The following is a 20,019-nucleotide window of genomic DNA, read 5'->3' on the forward strand; positions in this document are numbered from 1 at the left end:
GGAGTCCGACACGGCACCCCACAAAACCCCATACTCACCTCACCGGATCCGCCGCGAGGGTCTAGTCTGGCGAGCCGGCGCACATGCACAGTGCAGCGCATGACACGCCGGCAGTAGTATCGCGTGACGGGCGGCTTCCATTGACTACATTCAGAGTTCTACACTGATGAAGGGCAAAACCCTGAAATGACTGTCTATGCATGCATTCTGGCTTTGCTTTTAATTCCCAGTCATTGTTACAAGGCTTGTATAAAGAGTCTAACTTTGGCTTGAAGGAATGCTGCCTTCCAATAGGTGGCGCTGTGGAGGTATTATTCCATCTCCCTTATTTGCATCCGAGAAAATCAAACAATCCAGCAGCTTTTCAGCCTGGTGCTGCCCATAGATAACCAGATCCTGACCATGGAGTTAAGGCCTCTTTCACACGGGCTACAAAATCTTGCTACAAAACGCATGTATGTGAGGCCGCATCCACATGGGCAAATTTTGTCGCAATGCTACAGTGCTACAAATTGCATGTATGTGGAGCCTATGCTTTCCTATGGGTTCTTCCACACAAGCGATATTTTATAGCCTGTGACATTGCAAGACTACAAAATTGCGGCATGCTCCATACATCCACGATTTTGTGGGGTTTTTTTGTAGCCCATGTTTCCCTATGGAGCCTTCCTTCCTGTTGCATTGCATCGCATCGCAGGAAATCGCGGTTTTCATGCGGCGCGATGCAACTTTTACAGTAGGAAATCCTACTGTAAAAGCCCTAAACCAAGCCCCATCTGCATCAAAATAAATAATACATCACCTAAAAGACGCTGTCCTCTCCGGAGAGCGTCCGCTCTTCACTTTTCTTTAGTCTTCTGCCAGCCCTTCCTGGATTGAAGTAAGGGCTGGCTGTGATTGGTTCACAAGCATCGTGGCTCAGCCAATCAGAGCTGGCACTTGATGAACCAATCACTGCTATTTATTGATTCATGTTTTGTAGCCTGAAAGAACCCATTTGAAACCATGGGCTTCACATGCGATGATTTTGTAGCAAGATTTTGTAGCCCGTGTAAAAGAGGCCTTAAAGGGGTTGTCCCGCGCCGAAACGGGTTTTTTTTTTTTTTTTCAATAGCCCCCCCGTTCGGCGCGAGACAAACCCGATGCAGGGATAAAAAAAAAAACGGGTAGTACTTACCCGAATCCCCGCGCTCCGGTGACTTCTTACTTACCTTGTGAAGATGGCCGCCGGGATCTTCACCCTCGGTGGACCGCAGGTCTTCTGTGCGGTCCATTGCCGATTCCAGCCTCCTGATTTGGCTGGAATCGGCACACCTGACGGGGCGGAGCTACGAGGAGCCGCTCTCTGGCACGAGCGGCCCCATTCAGAAGGGAGAAGACCGGACTGCGCAAGCACGTCTAATCGGGCGATTAGACGCTGAAGATTAGACGGCACCATGGAGACGGGGACGCTAGCAACGGAACAGGTAAGTGAATAACTTCTGTATGGCTCATAATTAATGCACAATGTACATTACAAAGTGCATTAATATGGCCATACAGAAGTGTATACCCCCACTTTGTTTTGCGGGACAACCCCTTTAAGGTCTTCTGCCGCCTGAGGTCCATGCAGAAAAGAGACCCACAATGTTCACATAGTTAATAAATACAGCAAAGAAATAAAGGAGACTTGCGAAGATGCTCTAAAAAATGATCTTAGGAGGCGATGCAATTAGCTTGTATGTGCTGCAGGATTGGATAACTGCGCTGTGAATCACTCAGTTCGCGGACAAATCGTGCAGAATTATTGATATGGGAAAGACAATGGGACTGATCATCCCACAACGGATGGGACTCATCAGAAGTACTTGGAACTCTTCACTCACCAGACCGATATCACTTAAAATAATCTTCAGGGATAGTCTGCTGTCACACAGGTGTATCTAAGCTATGATGTGTCATACTGTCTGCTGAGCTACTGTATCTAAGCCCATCATGTGTACATACTGTCTGCTTAGCCACTTTGTCCAGTCCATTTATACTGTGCTGTCGAGCCGATGTATCTAAAGCCTCATTCACACGGGCGATGTGTTTTTACATCGGGCACATCGCGGCTGAAAATCACAGCAATGAAGAATAGCCGCGACTGAGTCCTGAGAATAATTAGCATTTTCTCGCCCATCCGCCCGCAAAAAATATGCTGCACTGTGGGAACTCCGTCAGTCAGCAGAAAACCTCAGAATGACTTCAAATGCTAACATAGGGCCAGCTGTCTTCTTTCCGAGCACCGAACACAGGTAAACTCCCCCACTCCCTTTTTTCAGCTCCCATAGGAGTCTATGGGAGCATCCAGCATTTTTTGTCAAAAGATAGGTCTTGACTAGAGATGAGCGAGCACCAAAATGCTCGAGTGCTCGTTACTCGAGTCGAACTTTCAGTGATGCTCGAGAGTTCATTTCGTGAAAATCTTAGCAAATCTCCAAAGTCATGAAAAAAACACAGAAATGGATAGGGCAGGCGAGGAGCAACATGCAGGGCTGCATTTCGGGCTCCGAGGTCTCACTATTAAGCCACAATAGTGGCAAGAGTGAGACCCCCCCCCCGCACTGTCAGCATAAAGATCGTTCTGAGAGCTGCCCCTGATTGGTCCCTGCGCTGAGCCAATCAGAGGCAGCACTCACTAACCCATTCATGAATGGGTGAGTGAGAGCTGCCTCTGATTGGTGAGGCTGTGACCAATCAGAGGCAGCTCATTCAGCAGGCGGGGATTTTAAATCCCCGACTGCAGAATACTACTCACAGCAGTTCAGGAGAACTGCCGGCCGCGGCTGAACTCCGTCTGCCGGGACAAGGTGAGTATATATGTTTTTTTTATTTTTACGCATTTTAGGATAATTTATATTTTTAAGCCCTTCCCGAAAATTCATCCCGCGCTCGCCGGCAGCCCATTGCTTTCAATGGATCCGGCTGTATTGCCGGCTCCATTGAATTCAATGGTCAGTGCTTGTTTAATCGAGACGAGTACCGCGTGCTGCTCGTCTCGAGTAACGAGCATCTCGAGCACCCTAATACTCGAACGAGCATCAAGCTCGGACGAGTATGCTCGCTCATCTCTAGTCTTGACCTATCTTTTGAGACAGGGTGAAAAATCCACAAACGAAAATGGTCACCGATTTCACGTTTTGACGTTGTGATTTTTTTTCACGAGCCCAAAAATCGCCCATGTGAATGAATGCATTGGAATCCAATGCTTCACATGGTCACGTTTTTCGGCTTACATTTTATCGTGGCTAAATAGTCGTGAGGCCTAACACTTGGGTCCTTTCTAGGGATGAGCGAACGTGTCCGTTACGGACACATCCGCACCCGGACACCGGCTTTGCCGAACACTGCAGTGTTCGCGCGCAAGTGTCCGGGTGCCGCCGGGGGGCGGGGAGATGCGCGGCGGCGCGGGCGGCAGTAGCGGGGAACAGGGGGGAGCCCTCTCTCTCTCCCTCTCCCCCCCACTCCCCGCCGCACCCCCCCGCGCTGCCACGGCGGCCCCCGAACTTTTTCGCCCGAACACTGAAGTGTTCGCAAAGTTCGGTGTTCGGGCGAAAAAGGGGCGGAGCCGAACGTGTTCGCTCATCTTTAGTCCTTTCCCATCCTCATTGCCCCTATCATTCCCATCTAGTTTTCCTTAGTCAGACATCATCTGGAATACCGTGTCCAGTTCTGGGCACCCCACTTTATAAAAGGCATAGACAAACTGGAGCAAGTTCAGAGCAGAGTTACCAAGATGGTGAACTGTCTGCAAATCATGTCCTATGAAGAACAGTTAAAGGATCTGGGAATGTTTAGCTTGCAAAGAAGGCTGAGAGGAGACTTAATAGCTGTCTACAAATATCTGAAGGGCTGTCACAGTGCAGAGGGATCAGCCCTATTCTCATTTGTACAAGGAAAGACTAGAAGCGATGGGACTAAACTGAAAGGGAGGAGACACAGATTATATATTAGACAGTGAGGGGGATCAATGAGTGGAACAGGTTACCACGGGAGGTGGTGAGTTCTCCTTCAATGGAAGTGTTCAAACAAAAGCTGGACAGACATCTGTCTGAGATGATTTAGTGGATCCTGCACTGAGCAGGGGGTTGGACCCGATGACCCTGGAGGTAGCTTCCAACTCCACCAGTCTATGATTCTATGTGTCAGTCCTCTCCGCACCAACATCATCACATGTTGCCCACTAGACCATCACACCCCTCTCCGTTGTGATGACGTGTTCTCCTTTCCATTTAAATAGTAACTGCACTGTTTAAAACTTTTATCATATCAAAGCCAAATGGAGTTTTGATCAGTAGGGTTCGGGTGCTGAGACCTCCATAAATAGGAGCACTGTGCCCTTCAGCTGACTTTGCTGCAGATGGACGCATAGACTTCTGTAGACATCTGTGTGCCAGTCTTCAGCTGCTGAGAGGAGTTGACAGGCAGTAAAGACAATGGGTGGGCAAGTGCGGCTGTAAAGATGTCAGATATCATGTGATTACCATGGAAGAACTAGAACCGACGATGCTTTCGCAGTGTTCTGTATGGTGATATTGCTGGGGCACTGTATGGCAGTGGTATTTACAGTATTATTTACCACTTTGTCATGGCTGTATTATTGGGGCACTGCATAAAACCAGTATTGAGGCACTGTATGGTGGCATAACATGGGCACTGAATAGTATTAATTGAACTCTGTGTAGTAATATTACTTGCGTTGGATATGGTTAGGTATTATTCAGGTAGTTTTATGGTTTTTTGAGGCAGTCTGTGGTGGTATTAACTGCTGCACTCTACGGTGCTATTTGGGCTTTGGATGGTGCCATTCATTGGTTGACTATAGTTAGTTATTGGGGTAGATTGCAGTGCCTTTACTTAGGCTGTCAATGGGGATAAGATTGGTGTGTTCTATGGTAGTGTTTGGGCTCTGTATGGCAGTATGATTTGGCAGTATTACTATGGAGATGTACGGCGGTAGTATTAGGACACTAGTATTATTTGGGCACTCTATACTGTATGGGATACTTAGTGTTGTGTTAGATGGTTTTCTTGAAGCAGTCTATGCTGATGCCTTACTGCACAATGGTGCTATTTGGGCTCTGTATTGCAGTATTAGTGAGGTACGGTATGGAAATAATTTCTTTCTGCACTACAATATATATTCTCTGTATTATAAGCAGGGCACTGAATGGAAGGATTATTAAGTCACTGGTATTGGAGAACTAGACAGCGATACTATAGAGGCACTGTGACAGTATTATTGGAGCACTATATAGTGGTTTTGTTGGGACCATGTGTAGTGGTGTTATGGAGAGACTCTATAGCGGTATAATTGGGGGAAATGTTTAAGGCAATTAAAGAGGCTCGATGCAGCAGTATTTTGGCGCAGTGTATGGCGGTATTAATTTGTCAGTATGGTGGCATTATTTTACGTGTGTGACGGTATTTGTACTCTCCGTTATGGTATTGCTTTTTTCTCTACTGATATCTCCTCGCTGAGTTGAGTTTCTTCTGTTCCTCTGTGTTTTTTAACCCAAACTATGGGCCTGTTGGCAGAAGAACATACTTGTAAGACGAGGTCACATTAGGGTAATTTCGCCTCCGAACACAAGAGAATCAAGTCTGAAATTTTGTAAACAATAAGCCCGCATGAAAACCTTGTATTACATTACATTTCATGGATGACATTAGAGCTGTGGGTGGCATCAGGGATGCTGGGATACGGCAGATGACGGCCAGCAGAGCACCAGCTCAACCGCACCAGATTCAGACAGCTGCTACTAAACAGCCGTATCCTTCGCGTTTTGGACGACCTTTCAGTCAATGAAGGAGAAGAAACATTTGAGTTGATGCATTGTTGATAATACACTGAAGCTCCGGTTTGCATAATACACCGAAGCTCTGCATGGTATCATGGGATGGTCCGATAGGTGATTGCCTGTAATAGTATAACTCTGCTATTCAGAGGCATAACTTGAAGCTCCCGGGCCCCAATGCAAAACCTGGAACAGGGCCCCCAGCTATAATGCTTTATTCATAGTACTAGGCTCCCTGTATGGAGAAGAGAGGCCTTATGGGCCCCCCTAAGGCTCCTGGACCCAGGTGCAACTGCATCCCCTGCATCCTCTTTAGTTACGCCCCTGGTGCCATTGCTTCCTTCCACATCAGTCAAAGTGCGGTGGGACAGTGCAATGTGACTCCTTAGAACAAGCCTTACTGTTGGAAGACCCTCAGTAAGACGATCTCTGGGGGAAGCATCTGAAATTAAAGGGGATTTCCACATAAATACTATTGCTGACGCTTCACACGTGAGAGTAGCACATGCAATGTGCAGGGTGTGCGGATATGGGACTGTACACTGATGGGTACACTTGTGCGGTCCGATGCGAGTTGCGCCCAAGTGTCTCCAGTGCAAGTCGCATATGGCAGTCTGAATGCAGCGTAAGGCCAGATTCATATGAGCAGAAGCGCATTTGCAACTTGTTTTTTGCAGAATGGCGTTGCTTATGTGCGTGCACACTGGCGCATTTTACTGTCCCTTTGTCGTGCACACGAGAGCGATGCGATGTCTCCTCACTGAAGACAATGGGAGACACTCTGCGATCCCCTGCCGCGGCTGACAGGGGATCGCTATTACCACGAAGTGATGCGAGACGGCTTTGATCTAAAACGCATCGCATCGGTGGGCATATCGCCTGTTGGTGAGTGCACTATCGGGCCGTGATGTACAGTCTGATATCGCACTCGCCCCTGTAAACTGAGAGCATCGGTGAGTGCGCATCCGGTCTCAGAAAGTCCCATTGACAATCGCGTGGGAAAAAAAACGCGCAAGAAAAACACAAGTGTGCAGGAGCCCTTACAAACGCATTTTACATGCATATAAAAGTCCCAGCCTGCTCTATCTGATATCGCATCACAGATTTAGATAACCCGGGGAAGTCCATGGGAGTGTAAAAAAAACGCAGTGAAAACCGATATAACATGCGCATTCGCTGCATTATTTTGCGCATATTGCCAGGAGACTGTGGGGAAAATGACATCAATTGGACCTTTGATCATTTGCAGAGGGGTTTGAGGGGACAAATCCAGGGTACCATAGAGGGAGCGCCTACTGATGAAATATACGTATGGCGGCGCTTTCACAGAGATTGAATATTCCGCCGTGCAGAAAAATTCGTACCAAAATCAGCAAGTCTAATTGGTAGATTTTGATATGGAATTGAAAATAGCAGAATTTGTCTTCAAAAACCACATTTAGACCTGCGGATTTAAATAGAGGAATATCCCACAACACCCTGCAGAATATTCTATCCCATCCTATGTCTAAGCACGCTAATAACTCCTTTAATCAGGAATTTGACTATAAAAAATCTCATAGTCCGGCGCTAGAAAAATCATGTCATTCTGGACTCGCCTCCTGGTAGTTTTATAGGGCAACCAATCACAGCGCAGCTTTAATTTCACAGCAGAAGTATTAGAAATAGCAACCAATCACAGCGCAGCTTTCACGTTACCTCAGCGGTATATGAAATATCAATTTCATTGCTATTTAAATTGACTTTTTTATTAACTGTAAGCAGGGCTTAATTTTGGAGTAGGGCTTATAGTTCAATCATCCTCAAAAATCCTGAAAAATCATTTTGCATCCTCAAAAATCCTGCAAAATAATGCTAGGGCTTATTTTCAGGGAAACATAGTGCAAGGAGTTTGACAGGGGGTTGGCGCCCCCTGTTTTTGATTGGCTGTCCTTTTTTGTCTTCGCCCTCACAGGTCCGTTAGTCACCGCTGGAGGCATATATCTATATTACACTCAAGTTCGGCACTAACAACCAATCAGGTTAAATCAGGGAACCCAAACAACCAATCAGGTTGAATCAGACTAGTCAAACAACAAATCAGATTGCTTGATTGTTAAACAGAACCAATGTGGTTGCTGGAATTGCTCCATAGTGCAGAACTTGAGTGTAATATAGATATATGCCCGCCTGAGTATGTGATGCTGGCCCTGCTGTGCCTCTACTTGGCGCATATTAGCCTTTTACGCTTCAGCTCAATACTATGGAGAAATTCTAGCAACCTGATTAGTTCTGATTCACAATTCCAGCAACCTGATTGGTTGTTTGGGTTTTCTGATTCAACCTGATTGGTTGTTTGGGTTTGCTGATTCAATCTGATTGGTTGTTAGTACTGAGTTGAAGATTAAAAGGCTAATATGCTTATCCCCGGCCGATTAATGCCGCAGCTGCTCTGCCTCTAGCCGGCGGCAGTGTCCCAGCTCCACGCACCCTGTATCTGTGATTGCTGGCGGCCCTGCATCTCTGATTGCTGGCGGCCCTGCTTAGGCTCTCCCCGCCGCCAGTCTCCCAGCTTAGCAGCATGCCATTGGTTGGCTGGCTCCTCCCGCTGCCGTCCTGACCTCAGCGGTGTTAGCAGTCCTGCTGTTGTGCACATCGGCTGTCACGGCGAGGGAGGTAGCAGCGCGGCAGCCGACAACGGAGGAGCGGAGAGTCAGCGCAGCTATGCGGCCTGGCCTTGTGAGTCCCTTCAGCGGAGGAGCGGCGGACATCACTGGAGATGGGCTCTTTCAGGCCGGGCCGCCTGCAGAGCGACCTCTCTCATCTTCCTGCACGCCCTTGTCCACTGCCCAGCACCGCTCATAAGTTGTAGTGGCTACAGGACTTGTGAGGGCGAAGACGGGGAGCATGCAGGACAGCCAATCAGTAACCGGGGGAGTCAACCCCCTGTCAAACACCTTGTATCTCCACCTGTAATTCGGGTGGCGTCAAGATACACTAATACCTGCCTGATTAAAGCACTTTCTCTGTACATACACTGAATTTATCTTATCTTATATTCTTTTTTAATTGCTCATTTAAGGAAATCCATTTATCGTAATCGTGTTCCGGGTTCCTTTTTGATGAGTTCAGAAGCCAGAAACCTCTGTAGATCTCACAGTCAATATCAGAACTTCTAAGAAACGCAACTTAAAGTCAATATTTGTTCTGCTGATTCCCGGAGACGTTTAGGAGCTCGTTAGTGTTTTCACTTCGGTCTTCCATTGGGCAGAGGCAATGAACATATACAGTAATAGCTGGAGATGTAGCAGAGCTGGGTTTGGATACTGCAGAGAACTGAGAAGCGTTAGGCCAGTGTCACACGGGCAATTGAGAAAATCGCGTCTTTGTTCATGCGATGTTGAGAGAAGAAAAAAATCGCGGCATGCTCTATCTTTCTGCAATGTGCGATATATATATATACATATTTTTATCTCCCATGTTTTGCTGAGGAGACCCATTTTTTTGCATTGCGATGCGATTTTATGATTTGAAAGTCCTATTGACCTTCGAGATTAAAAAAAAACAAAACATGATTTTATCGCAAGTGGCAGCCATGCAATGCAAGAGTATTCTATAAAAAAAAGCCCAAAAGATCGTGGGAAGAAAGACACAATTTTGCCGGGATTTTGACAAAATTGCGATCGCCCATGTGGAACTAGCCTTCAGTGATCAGCTGATCTGTCAGCCCGCTGTCAGTATGAGCAGATAACGCTGGCAACATGCCGGACCGCTGCTTCCAGCACTGACAGCGGGCAAAGCAATCAGCTGGGATCCCAAATAGCAGACCACCACGATCACGTGAGGGGACGTCATCAATAGTAAAATTTGTATCCTGCTTTTCCTAGGGGGCTTACTCTTTTTCTGCCATTATACAACGGCGCTATATGCTGGCTAAAGCCAGTACTGCATGAGGTGACACGTTGGATAGGCTCCGACAGCAGAGAGGCTGGCAATATACAGTAAGAGAACCCCAACGGATGTCTTCTAACATCAGAGCTGTACAGCCTTAAATCATAATGTCTTTAGACGTCAGACAGTGAATTGGAAAGGGTTAAGTTTGTTGATGCAGCAGAGCTGAGTAGAGCAGCCCAACAGTACTAGGCTCCCAGTTGGTCTTACATGGGACTGCATGTGATATCTATTGTGTGCTCAGCACGTTTTCACAATTCGTGTTTTTCCAGCTGTACGACGCCAGTTGGCAGTATAGTGTGCGGACCCTGCTGGGAGTTGTAGTGTGTCAACAAGTAGAGAGCTGCAGGTTGCAGACCGCTGATCTCTGCTGCCTACATGCTGTCTCCAGGACGCGGAGTTCTACACCTGATACTTTGACCTTTATTTATGTGTCTTTACGGCGAATATCTGTTTGCTTTTCAGCTTATCGCGCTGTGTGTTATTTCGGATCATTAGCTGTTCAGGTACAGAGGGCCATTGTGGAAGCACAGAGGATTTCAGCAGAGAGATACGCCGATCTTGTGTGTCACAGACTGAGGCCTCATTCAGACGAGCGTGCTTTTAGCGCATGAAAAAATCGCAGCTAACTGAAGGAAAAATAGCGTGAACGGGCGATTTCCAGCTAGCAAGTCCCAAGTTTAATTAGTAGTGCAATTGCCCGTTCACATGATTGGGAGCTGTGTGCTGCAAGTGATCCACCTCCCATGGAAGTCTATGGAGACTCCTGCGCATCACGCACCGCAGATAGGTCAGGTCCGATCTTTTCTCGCACCACGGACCTCAGATACGGCATTGCAGCCACGTATGCCTTCTCTTTCTAAGGTGCGAGTTTGTGTGAAAGAGCCCTTACAGAAATGAAGGAACAAAACCCCCAGCAGCAGATGAAAGAATTGTATTAAGAGTAGAGATGAGCGAACGTGCTCGTTTAGAGCAATTACTTGCTCGAGCATCGGTTTTTTCGAGTACCTGCCTAATCGGGCGAAAAGATTCGGGGGCGCTGGGGGTGAGCGGGGGGTTGCGGTGGGGAGTGAGGGGGGGGAAGAGAGAGAGAGAGCTCCCCCCTGTTCCCCCCTGCTACCCCACCGCTCCACCTCGCCACCTACCGCCCCCCGGCGCCCCCAAATCTTTTCGCCCGAGTAGGCAGTTACTTGAAAAAATCGATGCTCGATCGAGTAATTGTTCTAAGCGAGCATGTTCGCTCATCTCTAATTAAGAGTGGTGTCTCACACAGGCGTAGTTGCGCATGCAAAATTTGCATGCGCAGTACATAGTGAATAGAACCCTTTGATTTCAATAGGTTGGTATACATGCGCGTATTTTTTCTGTGCATTTTGGTATCGCAAAAAAAGCAGCCTCCTCTATTTCCTGCGCACTAAAAGTTTCTGTAGAGGTCAATTGGGATGCGCAAATGTGCACACAATATGCCAGGAAATGCGTAAAACACTGCGTAATTACGTAGGAAAAAGAACACAACTGAAAATCATTAGACTAATTAGCCATTTCAGTGGCTGGGAGCATTGGTGCTTTTTTTTGGGGGGGGGGGGCATGCACAAATACACACATGCCTTGCGTGCACAAAAAGTACAGTAAAATACGCCAATGCGTACGCAAATAAGCAACATTTGTTCTGCGAAAACACAGTGCTCATGCACGCGCAAATACACATTTGATGATGTGCAGCCGGCCTCAATATCCCTTCCACAGGAGCAAGATGCACCTAATGTGTTTTAAGAGTAACATGCCTCTTAAAGGGGTTTTCAATGCAAACACTATTGATAACCTATCTTCAGGGTAGATCATCAATAATCAATCAGCTGCGGTCTACCACCTGGGATCCCAGTCAATCATCTGATTGGTCGCCTGCTGTCAGCGCCACAATGCACGGGGATTAGAGCGGAAGCAGTTGGTTTGGGTGCTTGTAAGTGCAGGGACAGCTGTCATTGATTTTAATGAGAACCCAACCTGCAATTACAAGTGTTGGCCACTACGCAGGGATCAGAGTAGCAGCTTCTGCTCCGTTACTTGCGTGCTGCAGTGCTGACAGCGAGTGTCTGATCATCTGATCGGCCAGGTTCCAAGCGTTGGAATCAACCATTGATGAGGATACGTTATCAATAGTATTTGTGTGGAAAACCCCGTTAATACTTTAGAAATTCACAATCCTATTCTGTATTGTTTTATCTTGTGTTTTGGTTTTTTTTAATAAAAAAGCACTATTTATTCAGTGGGCATTAGGAGCACAGATACTTTTTAAAAACGTTTTATAGTTTTAGATTTCTTTGCACCTTTTAGGCTGCATTCAGACGAACGTATATCGGCTCGGTTTTCACGCCGAGCCGATATACGTTGTCCTCGTGTGCAGGGGGGGCAGGATGGAAGAGCCAGGAGCAGGAACTGAGCTCCCGCCCCCTATCTGCCTCCTCTCCGCCCCTCTGCACTATTTGCAATGGGGAGAGGTGGGCCGGGGGTGGGGCTAATTATAGAAACTTAGCCCCGCCCCTGGCCCGCCTCTCCCCATTGCAAATAGTGCAGAGGGGCGGAGAGGGGGTGGAGAGGAGGCAGAGAGGGGGCGGGAGCTCAGTTCCTGCTCCAGGCTCTTCCATCCTCCCCCCCCCTGCACACAAGGACAACGTATATCGGCTCGGCGTGAAAACCGAGCCGATATACTCTCGTGTGAACGCACCCTTCTACATTAGGTGCATCTCGGCCTCTCCTTGAGCCAAAAAAAGGAAATTCATGACAGTTATGATCCATAACAGATTTATGGTATAATTTACAAGAGTTTCTGGCAAACTTTTACTTAAAGGGGTTGTCCAAGCAGAATCCAGGCAGATGGTCTATCGGTGCCTTTCAATTTTTAATCCTGGCCTTAATTTGTGTAATTAAGAAGAAATAAATGTGCTGGGTGCTGCTGGTCTGACTTGTCTCAACCAGGCAATGACTACATCTTAACACACATAGTATGTTAGGCCCAATGAAGACAATGTCCATCTAGTTCAGCCTGTTTCAACCTCCTTGTTGATCCAGAGGAAGGCAAAAAACCCCAAGAGGCAGGAGCCAGTTAGCCCTTTTGAGGGAAAAATTCCTTCCAGTCTCCCTAATGGCAGTCAGACTGTTCCCTGGATCAACCTCTAACAGTTCCTACCTGACTGTAAGACCCGGATCAACAACCCGCTAGTTGCCTAAAATTTATATCCTGCAATATCCTTCCACTCTAGAAAGACATCTAGTCCCCTGTTTAACCCCTCTATTAATTTTGCCATCACCACGTCCTCAGGCAGAGAGTTCCACAGTCTCACTGCTCTTACAGTAAAGAACCCTTTTCTATGTTGGTGATGAAACCTTCTTTCCTCTAATCGTAGCGGATGCCCTCTTGTTACCGACGCAGTCCTGGGTATAAACAGATCATGGGAGAGATCCTTGTATCGTCCCCTCATGTATTTATACATAGTTATTTGGTCGCCCCTTAGCCGTCTTTTTTCTAGAGTAAATAATCCCAATTTGGATAGCCTCTCTGGGTATTCCAGTCCCGTCATTCCATGTATTAGTTTAGTTGCCCTTCTTTGAACCCCCTCAAGCACTGCAATGTCTTTCCTGAGCACCGGTGTCCCGAACTGTACGCAGTATTCCATGTGGGGCCTGACAAGTGCCTTATATAGTGGATACTGGTGTAATTAAGAAGAAATAAATGTGCTGGATGCTACTGGTCTGACTTGTCTCAACCAGGCAATGACTACAGCTTGACCCAAGTGACTCCCTGCGCACATAGATCACCACTAAAATCCGCTGTCCTTTATTGGATCCTGCAAGTGACTACACGCCCGGCTTCCATTGTTCCTCGCCTTCCCTGGGCGCCACCCATGGTTTCTATCTCACTTCATGTTGACTTGAAAAAGAAAAATTAGACCAGAGCAGAAGCGCCGCTCCTCCTGTGACGTGTACGATTCTGCGACCACTGTAGTCGCACTGTCTGTTTATCCTTACACTGTTTATATAGAGGGGCGGGCAGGAGCGGGCAGGCCGGGGCTTGTTCTACCATCTTAATGGCACAAAACTAATAACATTCCTCTAATTCTACCTAAAGTGCCGCTCACTAAATCCTTCGCCTTCTCTTTGTGTTCACCCAAACTAATTGCCTTGTGTGCAAACAAATTAGAGCAGGGGATTATGGGAGGTATTTATAAGACGCTTTTAGATATTGCTCTTTACTTAAACTTTAAAGAGGTTTTTATTTGCTGATGGTAAAGTCCTATTTGTGATACATTAGCAACTGCAAGTGTTTAGCAGACACACAATATTGGGATTACAGGGGAGGAACAGCTCTGACTGCGCAGTCCCATGGTGATTATTCTGCAACTTTCTAACATACTTTGTTTTTCAATTCTTCACCATTTTCAGCATCGCTGATCCCTGTTAGTGAATGAGCGGCGTCCCAGCGCCATTAAAATTCCCCCGAAGGAATCCAACCCCCACAGCTGGTCGCACACATCAGAAAGTTCCAACCAGAAGATCTGTGCTTGATAAAGGGGCGTTTTCTAGCCCGCAACGCGTTGCACTAGCATTTGTATGCCTGATTTATTGGTCAGATTGTATATTTTATTTTTTATATATTTTTTTGCAATAATATATATATATAATATTCAATGGAACATTCTTTTGCCGGAGTGTTCCATCCCATATACAACCACATATAGAATCCTTACTAGCACAGAGTTTTTCTTTCTCTTCTGTTCATCTCTACTATACACCCCCCATGTGTAGGGTCCCTAAATCTCTAGCAGCTCTCCAACATTTGGATGTCCTAAGGGTTGTGTAAGGCATCCAGAAGCATCGCAGTGGACAGGGATTCTGGTGCGAGCGGGCAGGGTCCCTTATCAGGGCTTTTCCTGCGGGCGCCAGGCAAGTTCCCTTTCTTATTTTTACAAGCTCAAAATCGACACGGGCGCTGCCCATCACTATGGGCAGCGCCAATTGTTAGCGAATGAGAACATTCTTGCTTTACATCTGAAGTCTAAAAAGCTGTACAATTGTATCCAGACTGGAGAATCCTCTGGGCGCTAAATTGATACATTTTTATCCACACTGACATATTATAGCAAACTATCAGGACAGGGGAAGGGCTGCTGTGTGGATCCCGCACTTTCTAGAGTGGATACAATTGTAGCAAGCTCTCTGCTGTGAGACCTATTGGGTCTAGTTTAGAAAACACCGTAGTTCAGATAGCGCCAGAGATTAGAGGTGGGTTATTCATCTTAGTAATTTCAAATCCTGTACAGGAAAGGAGAGCTGCAACGAAAGTTTGGGGGGTTCTCACAATGAGAACAAGCCCCAACAGAAAGAAGACAAATAGATTTGTAATAAAAACGTATGCGCTCGTGAAAAATAAAAGAAGAAATAGCCCAAATAAACTGTCAAATCCGATGAGAAAGAAATCAAGGCGGCACTTACTCAGGAGGAGGGGGTGTATGAAACAAGAAGCCCCCTTGCCAACATTTTCCTATGAATAAAAACAAAAGACCTAATCCTCATGTGGCAGTTTCATCCGCAACCGCAAGCTTTTTTTGAGGAGTCGACACTTCAAGGAGGGGGCTTCTTGTTTCATACACCCCCTCCTCCTGAGTAAGTGCCGCCTTGATTTCTTTCTCATCGGATTTGACAGTTTATTTGGGCTATTTCTTCTTTTATTTTTCACGAGCGCATACGTTTTTATTACAAATCTATTTGTCTTCTTTCTATTGGGTCTAGAGACCTCTCAGCCTCTTTACGCATGAAGTCATTCCAATCGCCCCCTAACTTTACCCACGTTATAACACTGTTGTAATTCACTCAATTTCTAACTTATTTATGTGGTTTCAGTGCACCATCTTGATTATAGAAATCACTTTTTTTGGGGTAGTGTACAGAAGTAACTCTGGGATACCATGCCCATCGCATGGGTAAGTGTGCCATCTATCAGAAGCTATAGTTATAGCGATCATTTCACAGATGCAGGTGGAAGGCACAGAAGTGGTTGACATTCGCCTTACATGATTTCCTGGAATAGACGGCTATAAAAATGTACTGTTGACATCCAGTGCTTTTCTGGATTGTTGCAAATTGTCGAAAATTGCAGCAGCCTAGAAACATTTTGCCCAATACTTTATTATATAGGAATCTATAAAAAGGCAGCAATAGACAACTGTTGTCAAATTTGGTAAAACTGGCTGCATTTATTGATAAATTGTGATGAGCAATGTTTTGAAAAGTTTGGTTCAGCGGGTTACCTGAATTTTGACAAAATTTGATTTGGTCCAAAATAGTTGGAACAGAATCGGAACTTCACCAGTAGCCCTAAAACTGTGTAAGAATATACACCTGTATAACACTCTTAAGTAAGCTAGGACTGAATCGAAGTACTTGTGAGCTGATTTTTAAGGCAAAGCTAATGAAGAAAAAGAAGACTGGAAAATAGGATAAAAAAGTAAGAAGTAGAAAAAAAAGAGCGGGGAGGAAAAAGTTTGAAAAAAAGAGAGTCTAGAAAATTTATTTTTCTTTCTTCCTTTTCCTTCATCTTTCTTTTTTTCTGCCACTTCCTTCTTTTCCCTTCTTCTCCTGCTTTTTCCTTCTTTTAAAAAGAAGAAGAATTTTAGCAGCTGAGCTGAACCACCCGAGGTTTGGGTTCGCGCCGAACTGAACTTTTGGCAAAGATCAACCCAACACAGGACTTAATTGTTTCGGTTAGCTCAACACTATTGATAAACACTGGACACGTTTCCAACAGCACATCTTTTATTTTTTACTATAAATCCTGATGTTTTTAGATTTTTTTTGCATCTCCGCTACATAATAAGGACATTTCAACCTCAGACGCATCTCGTCCTTCTATTATTTCAGCATTTGTTCCCATTTGCCTTTTCCTGGGGGCATTTTGTTATTCCACACAATGTAGAGTCTGACTTCGTCTCCGCAGTGACATGCATTCACTTCTAATTAACTCAGAACACATAATTTGTTAACATTTCGCTTCACAGCCATCTCGAAGGGGTGAGAATTCAAGGATTTGCCTGCCGCTCATGCTGTAAACTTTTTGAATAATTTATATGCATTCCGTCTCTGAAATAAATTGCAGCAGGTTGTGTGGTGTGTGATGTGAGCAGGGTAATCACTTGAATTCCGCAGCCAGTGGCTGATCAGAAATACATAATTTTTATATACTTTTTAACTTGTTTAATTTATGTCCATAAGGCATCCTTCTTTACGTTCCTCCCCCTTTTTGAGGATCCTCCTTTCAATCCTATAAAAGGCTGTTACCTTCCTTTTCTCATTGGAGGTTTAGTATTAAGTCGGTATTTTATTTTTATCATTATTTCCTTATAATGGAAATCCTGTCACCATGTATTGAATTGCTACTAAGGTTGTGCTTGTGCACAGAAACCAATCGGAACAGGCAGAGCTGCAGTAGAAAGAACAGAAGCGGCATTAGGCCTGATGTGCATGGCCATATTATGACTCTGTGTCCTAATAGAGCATCCATAATAGTGCAGGGATTGTCCAAGATACACTAAATTCTTCATGTTGAAAAATAATAACAAAGCTTATACTCACTTCTCCCGGGTCCCTGCATCTCCTGTGTCAGCTACTAAGGGTCTTCCCCATGATCAGATGCTTGCAAGCTGCAGCAGTCTGGTTATGGAAAGTCAGGCTGCTGCAGCCAGTCACAGTCCTCAGCACTCAAACACAGACCTAATAAATGAAATGTGTGGGTGCGCATGAACCATGTCTACAACAGATATAGTAACAGAGACACATTCATTAGCACCCTGAAGCCTTTTTTAATTAGACCATATAGCCTTCTATTCTATGTTTCCTGAAACCACTTGGAGGCATAGGCCCAAAGAGATGTGACTGTTAGAGTTAGCAGTGGTCATCTGGACATGACGGATGTGCCTACATGTTTTGATCATAATATGCACTGAGAAACTTGCATTTTTGTGCAGTTAGTATAGATGCAATTTTAATTAAATATGTAAGAGTGCTGAAGTGCGTCTTTCTATTGCTGTAACCACGACCCAGCATGGAGGACTAAATTGTGTTACTAACGTACGTGTGGCACATCAGAGTCATGGTGGCTGCACTTCAGTGACATGTAGTCCTTGAAGAGGGCATGCGACTAATCAGTGCGGCTGGCCGCAAATCCATCCCCCTGATTCTATTGCATTTTTACATTGTCCACCCTCCTTTCTCCCATACTGGGTCCTGTTTGTGTGCCCACTTGTCCGAATGCTGTACTAGCACTGGCTCCGCATTAAATGGGAGCCAATACAGGAGAAGAGAAGGAGATGGCAAAAGTAAATATGTCATAGAGTCGGCAGGAATGTAGTTGTAGCTGGCCCCAAGGATCAGAGGATGGGAAAGGGCTTCTAGTAATACCGGATCTGTAAGTCGTTTGTGCAGCCATGGCTTTCCCGGGAGTTCCCCAGAACCGTGTGGCACATATATTTTTTAGGCACTATACCAATAAGGTGATTATAAAAGATTTTATACTATCTCAAGCTTCAATATACAATGCAGTTAAGCAAGAATCACTGTTCATAACTGCACTCTAATACAAGGTAGTGGCTTGCACATCATTTTTGAGATTTGCTTAGACACTAAAGCCTTATTTCGATTGAGACAACCAAAATCTTGAATGTGCTACAGTGACTACTATATATGAGCCCCTCCACCACTTCTGACAGACCAGGATTGCTTAGTGTGAGGACTTGGGCTCTACTTTAATATAGTATTTCCTAGATTCCACCCAACTGCCTGGAAATAGCACATTTTATATTCTGGCCAACAGCCACCATCATTGGTTATTTGTGAGATCTTTTGGTGGGCTGCATAGCTTATTTGTAAATTATGGCATCATCTAAAGTTTGGCTTTCTTTTGCAGACCAAAACATCTAGACGTTTTAAAAGATTACATCCAAGATCATGAATCTTCATCTAAACTCTAAATAAAGGGACTATAATATCCAGTACAGTGTCAGAACCCCTTTGTATTGCTTTGAGATTTCCCTCAGTTGGGATTTCTAACACAATATTCATACTAAATTGACATAGACCCTTAATTCTGGTAATTTTTGATTATCCTAACTAATGTAGCTTGTTGAGAAGAGATGAGGTTACTTTCCAAAAGTTTGGTTCGGCGGGTTCTCCAAAATTCATCAAAATTTCACTTTGGTCCGAACTAGTCAAATTGAACCAGAAGTTTATAAAAATCCCTAAAACTAGTATTGAACACTGTGTAAAAGCCCTGAAACAGTGGTGGAGTCCTAGGTTTAAATCTGACCAAGGACAACATCTATATGAAGTTTGTATCTTCTCTTTGTGTTTTTTTTCTTGTACTTCTGCTTCTCCAGAAAGGGAAATAGAAGTTTGGTGGCTCAGGGATTAGCACTGTTGCCGTACAGTGCTAGGTTTCTAGGTTTACATTTGACCAAGGTCAACATCTGCATGGAATTTGTATGTTCTCCTTCAGTGAAGGAAGGATCATGGTGGTTTAGTGGTTAGCACAGTTGCCCTTCAGTGCTGTAGTCATAGGTTCTGACCAAGGACAACATCTGCATGGAATTTTACAAAGTCCATGCAGATGTTGTCCTCGTTCAGACTTGAACCTAGGGCCCCAGTACTTTGACGCAAAGCCAACTACTGAGCCACAACCATTGAAGGACTGCCACCATTGTTTCAGGGCTCTTAGACAGTGTTCAATACTAGGTATAAGTGAAACATGGGCTAGTGCTCCTAGGAGGGAATATGAATTAAAAGGAAAACGGTAAGGACTCACCTGGTGTGGAGCCTGTTGGATGGCAAGACTCCACACCCTAGGTCAGGGAAAGTGTATATCCTCTTAGATGAATCCTGTTAATATGGAGACAGCCAGGAAAGCAGCAAAGGACCAATCCGCGGAAGAGATGCCTCAGTAGTAAAATTACGTATGGAGAGTCCCACAATGTACCCAAACAAAACAGGTCTTGCGCTTGCTTGGTATTAAAGAGGATGACAAAAAAGGACTTAGTTCACTGCAGGCGTTTGAGTCATATCCAAACCCCTCCAGTGAAGCAAGTCCTTTTTGTTATCCTCTTTAATACCAAGCAAGCGCAAGACCTGTTTTGTTTGGGTACATTGTGGGACCCTCCATATATCATAGTGTTCAATACTACTTTTAGGAGTTTTTATGAACGTCTGTTTAAGCAGAAGCAAACCG

General features: G+C 45.3%; 1 protein-coding gene across 1 annotated transcript in view; it reads left to right on the forward strand.

Annotated features, from left to right (window-relative positions):
* Window positions 1–20,019, forward strand: part of VIPR1 (vasoactive intestinal peptide receptor 1) — a 221,795-nt gene that overhangs the window by 48,063 nt on the left and 153,713 nt on the right. The gene's annotated exons all lie outside the window — the stretch shown is intronic.

The sequence above is a fragment of the Eleutherodactylus coqui genome, chromosome 12 (genome assembly GCF_035609145.1).
Source record: "Eleutherodactylus coqui strain aEleCoq1 chromosome 12, aEleCoq1.hap1, whole genome shotgun sequence".
Lineage (NCBI taxonomy): Eukaryota > Metazoa > Chordata > Amphibia > Anura > Eleutherodactylidae > Eleutherodactylus > Eleutherodactylus coqui.